Here is a 10,849-nt window from a genome sequence, read left to right on the forward strand (position 1 = left end):
ACTTACTAAGGTCAACATTAATTTTGGACTCAAAAATATAGAATCTATATGTAAATGCTACATATACATGTACCAGTTTTTTCGATATAAAGTTTCAGTTCAACGATTTCTAAATGCATACAAAATTTGGTAAAAATCCGAAGTATTGTCAAATGATTTGAGAAGATACACACACAACATAAGAATCCAAAAACAGTCATCGAACTTTAACTTTTTGACAATTGAAAAGACACACTTATGATATGTTATCAGTCAACTCAAATATTACTGTCCTACAACAACTTCAGATATCTTTTTGAAAGTATTTGGTAGCCCTTAACACAGGATTGTTTTATATATATAACTCTAATGGAGAAAACTTTGATGTACAAACATTAGCCAAGTTTAATTTTGTTTGAAACAACTCTTGATATCAGCTTAACTAATTATTTTAATCACTTTAATAAAGTTTAATTATTTGTTGACAACAAATTTAATTAAATGTCACATTAACCATTTTGATTATTTATTGTAACAACTCTTAACATAAAATTAATAAAAAAGTGACCAAAAAAACTGATAAACAAAATAAATTTATCAAATAAATTACGTAATGCATCTAAACATTTTCAAAAAGGATTTAAAATTACAAAAAAGATTAAGAGTCATTCTCTGTAAGCACCAAAATGACAAGGAAATGGTATGTCATGAAATCGGACAAAACTTGGCTCAAAGGTGCATTACAAGCATAAAACATAATTCATATAAAAAAATTGTTAAAAAAAATATATGTTGCCATGGTAACACAACATATTTAAAAAGACTCTTTTTTTTTCATTCAAAAACTGATAAAAATACTAAGTTTTTTATTCAATCTTAACATAAAAAGGAAATATTTGTATTTCATCACTGCAGATACCCTAAAAAGGAACATTATAGTTCTTCTTAAAGTAAAAAAATGAAAGCTGTGCATATTTTTATTTTACTATACCAGCCTGTGGAACTCTGGGAAAACACACTTATTTTCGAATTTATTATTTTTAGCAAATTTCAAAACAAATTAAAAAAAAATCTGGACAACAGATCTGTGTGATTTTTTAGGGATAAATCTTAAATATATTGTTTTCAATGTATATTAATTTATAGATAGGTGATATTTAAAATAAAAAAGTTTAATGCATTGTTTTGACACTATATTTGCATATAATTTGTAAAAAAAATTGGTGAAGTTTTTGGGATTTGAAATAAAAATTTCTTTTTAAGTGCTATTTTGAATGTAATATATAATATAAATCAAATTAAGTACATTTGTTTAGTGCATATAACTGTCTATATAGTACAGCTAGTGCTAACAACACTATGTATTCCAACACACTTGTAAAGTTATCTCCCTTGTAAAGAACTCTTCCTGTTAGGAGGTAACAAATAAACAAGCTGTCAGCAGGCAACAAAATATAAACAGCCACCACATTAACTTTATAGTAGATTCAAGGCTTTGTGATCGACAAATAATGATTTAGTTTGATTGAAAATGACTTTCTGCCAGTTTGGATCGTTATCGAAAGAATTTATCAGATGGTCTGAAGACTTTTTCCATTTAAAAACATGTTCCTATAATGACATTAATATGAGGAAGGCGCTACCTTAAATGCCAGCTTACCAAGACTATGTACATGTCCTTCATATTAATTGATTGTTGGTTTGCTTAACGTCCAGTGGCAAATATTTCATGCATGTGCAGGACGAATGTCCGACATATAGTTTTTGACTCAAATAAAATAATAAGTTCAGATGGAAAATGTTTAGGGAACGATCATATTGAACTTCAAAAGGCGGGAGGGGGTATGGTTTTTTTCTTAAAAAAATATTCTGAATCCCGAAGTTGATGAAAAAAATTTATTCTGAATCCAGATTTTCCCCATACCGTCCCATGCAGTGTTAAATTTTGACCAAATAATTTTGTTTGATAGCGTTGAACTTGAAGCGCTTCACGTGAAAAAAAATCTGACTCAAACAAAAAAACATACATTATTTGTACCTCCCCCTTTGAACATGGAACAGTCTCCGGGACAAGTTTGCACTTCCGCTGAGTGCAAAAGTTGTCACCTTAATTTTTGGAGTTAAGTCAAAATGAAGTTGATAACTTGGTTGGTATTGGTTCCCTGATATTTGTCCTAAAAAATTTTGGCTCTAGCACCACTGTTGAAAAAGTTATGCCCCTTTATTCAACAATTTCCTCAGAGGAAAAATATTTTTCCTCAAGGGAAATTGTATTTTCCTCAAAGGAAAAAGATTTCCCTTAGGGAATTTGCTGCATTAATATTTCCTTTGAGGAAATTCTATTTCCTGTTAGGAAATTTGCAGCTTCAAATTTTCCTTTGAGGAAATTCGAATAACAAAAATTTCCATAGTTCTCCAAATTTCCTCTATGGAAATTTTTGTTATTCAATTTTCCTCTATGAAAATTTCATAACAGTAAAAACAATATGAATATAATTTTTCCTGAGACTTAATAATTGATACAAAAGATAATTAAAACTTTAATAAAATGTTCACTGATGATTAACATGACATACAAAAACAATAGGCTAGCTGTTTGAGACAATACAATAATAAGCAAAACGCTATGAATATCATACTATTAATTTTGTGATGTTATTAATATTGTGCTCATATTTGCAGATTAAATAAAATAACCACTTTTCATGTTAATTTAACTTTTCTTCTGTTTAAGCTGCTGCATACAATTATTCAATCCCCTACATAACAGTTCAGTGCATAAATAATTCCATCCACCAGACATCTTCCTTCAATTGGTAGAGAATACAGTTTTGCAATTTGTTCTTCAAACATCTTCCTCTGTATATTTGATGTGACAGAGCTATGAACATGAATGGATAAAGCAGGTGTTTATTTCGACAACAAAATACTATTTTTTCTACATTTCTCCATAACCCTTCAGTGAATATGTAGGTTGTTGCAATTACACAATTGTGTTCTTGTGCATCTATGATTGTACTCCATTTTGTTTACAACCATTTTGTAGAAATTTCCTATTTTCTTTTTCCAGGTAAGCACACATTTCATTTCACATTAATCCAATTAGCACACAATGTAGAAAAGTATCAACCTTAAGTTTCCTCTTCTGTATAGACCTGTTGATGATCATGAAAACCAAGAAGTCTCACCTATAAATACACAAAATATAAATTGAGAAAAAAAAACAGCAATATGAAATAAGCTTATTTTATCATGTTTAATATGAACATTTTGAGAAACTTAAATTTGATATTCTTACTAATCATGATTATGAGTTCTGTTATTTCAGTGCTTTGTGTCCACGACTTAATATCAGTCGTTTTAGTGCCTTGCAGTGATAATGAGTTGAGCCACTTGCAACAGTTTTTACTGAGTTTGTTCATATGTTGTGCTATTTGAACCACTGTCCTAGATTATGGTTAGGTGGAGTGCTCACAGACATGATTTTTTTATTAATTTTTATTGGCTTTGAACTAATTTTTTCATGTTGGTCTTTATTGGCTGACTTATAAGGTATGGGTTTTCTCATTATCGAAGACCGTCATTGGTCTTTAATTGCTTGCATCCACTTCATTAAACTCTGGTGGATAGATAACTCATTTACCATACCACATTTTCTTATTTTTATAAAAGTCATCATTCAAGGGCAATCACTTTTATTATATAGAAGTGGTCTTACCATTTAGGCCTTGTTGTCTTCTGTTTATCTTGTTTTGTCGATCATTTCTACTGTACAGTTGTAATTGTTTATATTTTTCTTTATCTTCTATATTTCTTGCCCTAAACTTAAAAAAAGGTAAAAACTATAATTTAATGACTATAACTATTATTATACATCAGTATGTGTTTTTCTATATACCATGATATAAAAAAGGAATGAAATATTTGTGCTATTTCATTTCACAAACTATTTGCCAGTCAACAGTTTCAAAGACATAACCATGGTCAATAGTTTAACAAACAAACATTCCCGTACTTTTTCATCGTGTTCATACTAATTTTTCAATGGACAACAATGACGTGATTAACTATTCTTCTATGATTTGTGTGCTTGACAACATTAAACTCTGAAATATTGTTGACGGTATAATCTATGTGTCTGTCGTCAAAATTTCAAATTAATATATTACCATGATTACTTACAGAAGCAATTAAAACAAGAGGCTCACAAAATGAATGTGGTCTAAGAACTTAAATATTTCTAATTTACCTATTCAAACCATATCATTATTATTTGCTTTTATATATAAATCAGAAATAACCAATTTAAAATGGAAAATTTTAAAGAAAACAAAAGGAAAAAAAGGAAAAAAAGGAAAAAAAATCCCCCCCTAAATTTTTTGAACCCCCTTATGATTCATCACACCCAAACGCAATCCCAGCCTTCCCTATGTGGTATGGTACCTTGCAGTACAATTTCAGAGAGATCCATACACTTGAACACAAGTTATTGTCTGGAAACTAGAAAAATGCTTGTTTTTTTTGCCCCTTTTTGGTCTCAAATTCCTAAACATTTAAGGCAATTGCCCCCAAACTCAATCCCAGCTTTCCCTTTGTGATATGGAACCTTGTAGTACAATTTCATAAGATCCATACACTTACACACAAGTTATTGTCCTAATACTAGAAAAATGCTTGTTTTTTGCCCCTAATTCCTAAAATTTTGAGGCAATTACCCCCAAAATCAATCCCAGCCTTTCCTTTGTGGTATGGTACCTTGCAGTACAATTTCAGAGAGATCCGTACACTTGAAGTTGAACACAAGTTATTGTCTGGAAACTAGAAAAAAACTTATTTTTGGCCCCTTTTTTGGCCCCTTATTCCTAAACATTTTGGGCAATTACCCCCAAAATCAATTCCAGCTTTCCCTTTGTGATATGGAACCTTGTACTACAATTTCAGAAAGATCCATACACTTACACACAAGTTATTGTCATGAAACTAGAAAAATGCTTCTTTTTTGTCCCTTTTTTGGCCCCTAATTCCTAAAATTTTGAGGCAATTACCCCCAAATTAAATCTGAGCATTCCCTTTGTGATATGGAACCCTGTGGTACAATGTCAGAGAGATCCATACACTAACACACAAGTTATGTCTGGAAGTTACAAAACTGCTTATTTTTGGCCCCTAATTCCTTAAATGTTGGTACCATAACCCCCAAAATCAATCCCAACCTTCCTTTTGTGGTATTGAACCTTAAGGTAAAATTTCATAGAGATCAATTCACTTAAACTAAAGTTAGAGTGCGAAAACCAATGTGTCTTTGGACGACGACGACGATGCCAACGTCATACCAATATTATGACTGCAAAATTTTTTTGCAGTCGTATAAAAACTGCAAAGTTTCCTTAAAATTACCAATCTTGTGGTAGCAACCCAACAATGGATTGTTAGATTCATCTGAAAATTTAATGGCTGATATAACTTGACATAATGAACAATTTTACCTCACATAAGATTTGCTCTAAATGCTTTAGTGTTTGAGATATATAAGCCAAAAACTGCATTTTACCCCTATGTTCTATTTTTAGACATGGCAGCCATGTTTATTGATGAAACAGAAAATAAAACACAAGCTTTATTCTAAATACTATAAGGATCATTCAGCCTAAGTTTGGTTGGAATTGGTTCAATAGTTTCAGAGGAGAAGATTTTTTAAAGTTAGAAAACATGATAAACAAATTGTGTAAAATTGTCGTTAAAGTGCAATAACTCCTTAAGGTGTCCATTGACAATTTTGGTTATGAAACTTATTTGTAGATCTTACTTTGCTGAACATTTTTGCTGTTTACAGTTATCTTTATCATTAATAATATTCAAGATGATAACCAAAAACTGCAAATTTTCCTGGAAATTACCAATTTAGTGACAGCAACCAAACAATCATGACAATGGGTTATTAGATTCATCAGAAAATTTCAGGGCTGATAGAACTTTGAACACCTAATGAACTATTTACTCTGTGTCAGATTTGTTCTAAATGCTTTGGGTTTTGAGATAAAAGCCAACAAGAGTGCACACACTGAAATGTCTCGCCTTCTTTACTAACCATTGATATTATGTTGATAGTCCTAAATGAAAGCTTTACTACAACTATTACATAAACTTAACATGATCCAAGAAAATGAAGTCAAGGTCATATAAACCAAACGAGATATACATGTACACCTTACAATCATTCAATACACTAAATATAGTTGACCTATTGCTTATAGTTTCTAAGAAACAGACTTAACCAAGAAAACTTAACACTGAGCAATGAACCGTGAAAATGAGGTCAAGGTCAAATAAAACCTGCGAGACTGACATGTACATCATAGAATATTTCCATACACCAAATATAGTTGACTTATTGCATATAGTATAAGAAAAAAGACCAAAACTCAAAAACTTAACTTTGACCACTGAACCATGAAAATGAGGTCTAATCAGATGACACCTGCCAGTTGGACATGTACACCTTACAATCATTCCATACACCAAATATAGTAGACCTGTTGCATAAAGTATAAGAAAAATGGACCAAAACACAAAAACTTAACTATAACCACTGAAACATGAAAATGAGGTCAAGGTCAGATGACACCTGCCAGCTAGACATGTACACCTTACAATCATTCCATACACCAAATATAGTAGACCTATTGCATACAGTATAGGAAAAACAGACCAAAACACAAAAACTTAACTATAACCACTGAACCATGAAAATGAGGTCAAGGTCAGATGACACCTGCCAGTTGGACATGTACACCTTGCAGTCCTTCCATACACCGAATATACTAGACCTATTGCTTATAGTATCTGAGATATGGACTTGACCACCAAAACTTAACCTTGTTCACTGATCCATGAAATGAGGTCGAGGTCAAGTGAAAACTGTATGACAGGCATGAGGACCTTGCAAGGTATGCACATACCAAATATAGTTATCCTATTACTTATAATAAGAGAGAATTTAACATTACAAAAAATCTTAACTTTTTTTTCAAGTAGTCACTGAACCATGAAAATGAGGTCAAGGACATTGGACATGTGACTGACGGAAACTTCGTAACATGAGGCATCCATATACAAAGTATGAAGCATCCAGGTCTTCCACCTTCTAAAATATAAAGCTTTTAAGAAGTTAGCTAACGCCGCCATCGGATCACTATCCCTATGTCGAGCTTTCTGCGACAAAAGTCGCAGGCTCGACAAAAACTGCATTTACCCCTATGTTCTTATTTAGCCATGACAACCATGTTTTTTGATGAAACAAAAAACAAAACACAAACTTTATTGTAGATACCCTAAGGGAGCTACCATTTGATTTTTATGGGGGGGCTAGGATGAAAAATTTGGTCCTGTATTTTTTTTTAGTTGTAATCTCTGTCCTGCCTTTTTATTTTTCACTCTATTCGGTCCTGCCTTTTTATTATTACTTTATCCTGACTTTTTTTACATAAATTGTCATCCTGCCTTTTTTTTTTTTGCCAAGTTGCTCATCCTGCCTTTTTTTTTACTCAAAACTCCTGTCCTGCCTTTTTTTTCAAATTTCATCCTAGCACCCCCCCCCCCCCCCCCCCCCCCATAAAAATCAAATGGTAGCTCCCTAAAGATCATTCAGCTTAATTTTGGTAGGAATTGGTTCAGTAGAGGAGAAGATGTATGAAATAGTTTACATCCGACGGACGCCAACGGTTGACAACAGACAACGACAGACGCCAAGTGATGGCAAAATCTCACTGTTCCTTCGGAACGATGAGCTAAAAAGGCAAATTTAAAAAATTGCGCTGGCTCTATCCAAAAAGGATTTTTACAGTGTAGTGTACTACTTTTGGGACAGGACATATTAACATAATAGAAAAATCTGTTAGCTATAACTCAAAATATGGACAATTTTATGTTTAAAGGGTCTATAATTTAGTTTGACAACTTCAGACATACTAATATTTGACCTTTTCAAACTATACCAAATCACTACTTAAGGATGCTCGCTACTCTGTTTCAAAATAACAAGCTTTTTAAAAGACTGTTATAAATTGAAAGTATATGAATAAAGGAACTAAAAAAACAGAAAAAATGAAGGGTCCGTGTGCTTGTTTTTAAGATATAAGCCATAAAAAATTTGGCGGGAAGTGATTCTCTCTAGATTTTTCATACACTTAACACTGGCACCTTTTTCTTTCAAAAGCTATGGAAAAATAACAAAGATTTTATAAGATTTTCAAATATGGCTTTTTAAACTACGTAATAAAAATATGAAAAGAAATGTAGGGGTTTGCGGCCAAAATGTTTTAATGGCACTGCATGGATAAAACCAGAGGATTCCTAATATCTGGTAAAAATTCAAAATCAAGAGGAGGGAACATCCCTAACCTAAAAAAAATTGCCACATTTTTTTCCAATGTAATTTCATCCGTAATATTTAAAGCAATAAAATTTGGAAGGAGTATGAAAATAAATTGCAAGTTATACACTATCCACACTAGACACCTAATAGAGTATAAATACTAATTTTAATCAAACTTGGCATGAACTAAGATTAGGGAATTATAAGACAGTTTACCTAGTTTCATGGCAATTATGCATATATACATTAAAGACTAGAAGTTCATTCTCATGTTTGAACTTTGGGTGTTAATTTTTTGCCGTTTAAAGTTTAACGTTTAACTATCAAGATTTGGGCCTACATAATTTGCAAAAAAATGCTTTTTAAATGTCTTTATCATGTTTATAACTGTTTATATATAATTGTGTATGTCACATGTATGTACATGATGTATTTTAATGTAAAGCAGCTGAATACTCATTTGCTGTCTCAGATTTATTTCAATTCTTCAAAAGTCGAATTTATATGAGCCTATGTCTGAAAATAGAGATTTCAAATTAAGGGGGGAGGAGGCTAATATAAAAATTCTTCATGTATATTTAAAAAGTTATTTGTATTTCAGAAGGAAAGAAAGTGACTTATCTGCTTATAGCATACCACATGAGTAGAACAAGGTCCCATTAGGCCATGCAAGACTGAAGAACATTTAAGGTCAATAATTAGGCAGTAACACATTTTTACATGTATATGAAAAGGCATACACATAAGCTAGAGGAAATAAAAATGTGTTTCTTTTTAGTAATTTGTAGGCTAAGCTAGGTGACATCATACAAGAAGTATGAGTGATTCTCAAACTAAAATAAAATAATTTCATCCCCCTACTTGACGGTACTTCATTGTACTTACTTTTTATGCATAAATAATATAAATAAATAAATTTTGAAGTAATACATGGTCCACACTAGGGAATCTTTTTGTAAAAAATGAAAATCAATGGATGATAACTGTGTACTTGGACTAACAATTAAGATTTCACATGCTGAAATGTCTCGTCAGCCCAATCTCAATCAGTGAAATAAATTATTGTTTGTTTTTTTTTAAAGTCATATGAAAGTAGTCCAAATAATTATGACGCATTGCAAGCCTTTTTTTTTCTCTCTGACGCCGTAGGAAGGAGATGTGAGTTGACATAACATGTATGTTATCATGCAAAATCAACAGTAATGAGTATACCTATGATTGTCATCGTCACTGCAAATGGATCATTAATACTAGGGGGAATGGAACCAATAAATTGATCGGAACACTGAATCTCGTATAAAATGGTCAACCGAAATCTCTGAAAAATTACCAGTTCTACAAGGTGTTAAACAAGGTGGTCTATTGAGTGCTGATCTATATAAGGTATATATATCGAAGATCTTCTTAATACATTTGAAAATACTACATCTGGATGTGAGATAGGTGAAACGCTGATTAATGCAGTAGCATGTGCCGACGACGTAGCAATCGTTAGTGAAAATCCACATGATCTACAATACCTTGTGAATATTGCTGCACAATACAGTGAAGACCATCACTACCTCTTACAACCTCTGAAAAGCGTAGTTCTACAAGTACAACCCTCAAACCGAAAAAAACCGGACGTTCGAGTATGCATATCCATAAATAACAATACAATGCCAGTTACAGAAAAATCTCCACACTTGGGCATTATAAGATCAACAACCAGTCAAAAAACACAAGATGCTACTATTGAACAGAATATCACAAAATCAAGACGAGCTGCCTACAGCTTAACTGATGTCAGCCGGTATGCATGGAGAAAATGGACTTGACCCTAGTACTGCTATCCAACTATTTAGAACCTTCGTACAACCTATCCTAACATATGGTCTCGAAGTCATACTACCAACTTCTCAAAACCTACTTAAATTGGAAAAGTTTCAGAAGAAAATATTAAAACAAATTTTATCCTTACCAATTTCGGCTCCTGATCCTAGTATATACATCCTGTCTGGCATTCTACCTATAGAAGCTCAAATTGATCAAAAATCATTAAACCTATTTAACAACATTTGAAATCAAAATGAAGAAAATTTGGAAAAGAAAATAGCAAGAAGGCAATTAATCACAAAAAATGAAGAAAGTAATAGCTGGTTCATAGCGATCAAGAGAGTACTATTCAAATATGATTTACATTCACCAATCATACTTCTGAATGATCCACCAACAAAATACTTTTGGAAGAAATCCGTCCGTTCAGCGATCGACCGCTACTGGAAAAATGTATTAATACAAAAGAGTTGTACTTATAAATCTTTGAAATACCTTGGAACATTGAATACTTCACCAGGAAAATGCCATAATTTATTATTCATTGGAAATACAAGTGATCCAACCAGAGAGGCTGTCCGGTTATCTGTGAAATTGAAGGTTATTACTGATACGTACATTCTACAATCCCATAGATCAAGATATAACCAGAACGAAACTATTGTAATAAAAAAATCTACC

General features: G+C 32.1%; 1 long non-coding RNA gene across 1 annotated transcript; it reads right to left on the reverse strand.

Annotated features, from left to right (window-relative positions):
- Positions 1-2,631: 2,631 nt before the first annotated feature.
- LOC127714508 (uncharacterized) lies at positions 2,632-9,624 on the reverse strand. Its single transcript, XR_007987757.1, has 3 exons — positions 9,566-9,624; positions 3,698-3,803; positions 2,632-3,167 (listed from the first exon to the last, which is right to left on the reverse strand). It is a non-coding gene; the product is annotated as an uncharacterized LOC127714508 (long non-coding RNA).
- Between the last annotated feature and the right edge of the window lie 1,225 nt (positions 9,625-10,849).

This window comes from Mytilus californianus, unplaced genomic scaffold (genome assembly GCF_021869535.1).
Source record: "Mytilus californianus isolate M0D057914Y unplaced genomic scaffold, xbMytCali1.0.p SCAF_9, whole genome shotgun sequence".
Classification (NCBI taxonomy): domain Eukaryota; kingdom Metazoa; phylum Mollusca; class Bivalvia; order Mytilida; family Mytilidae; genus Mytilus; species Mytilus californianus.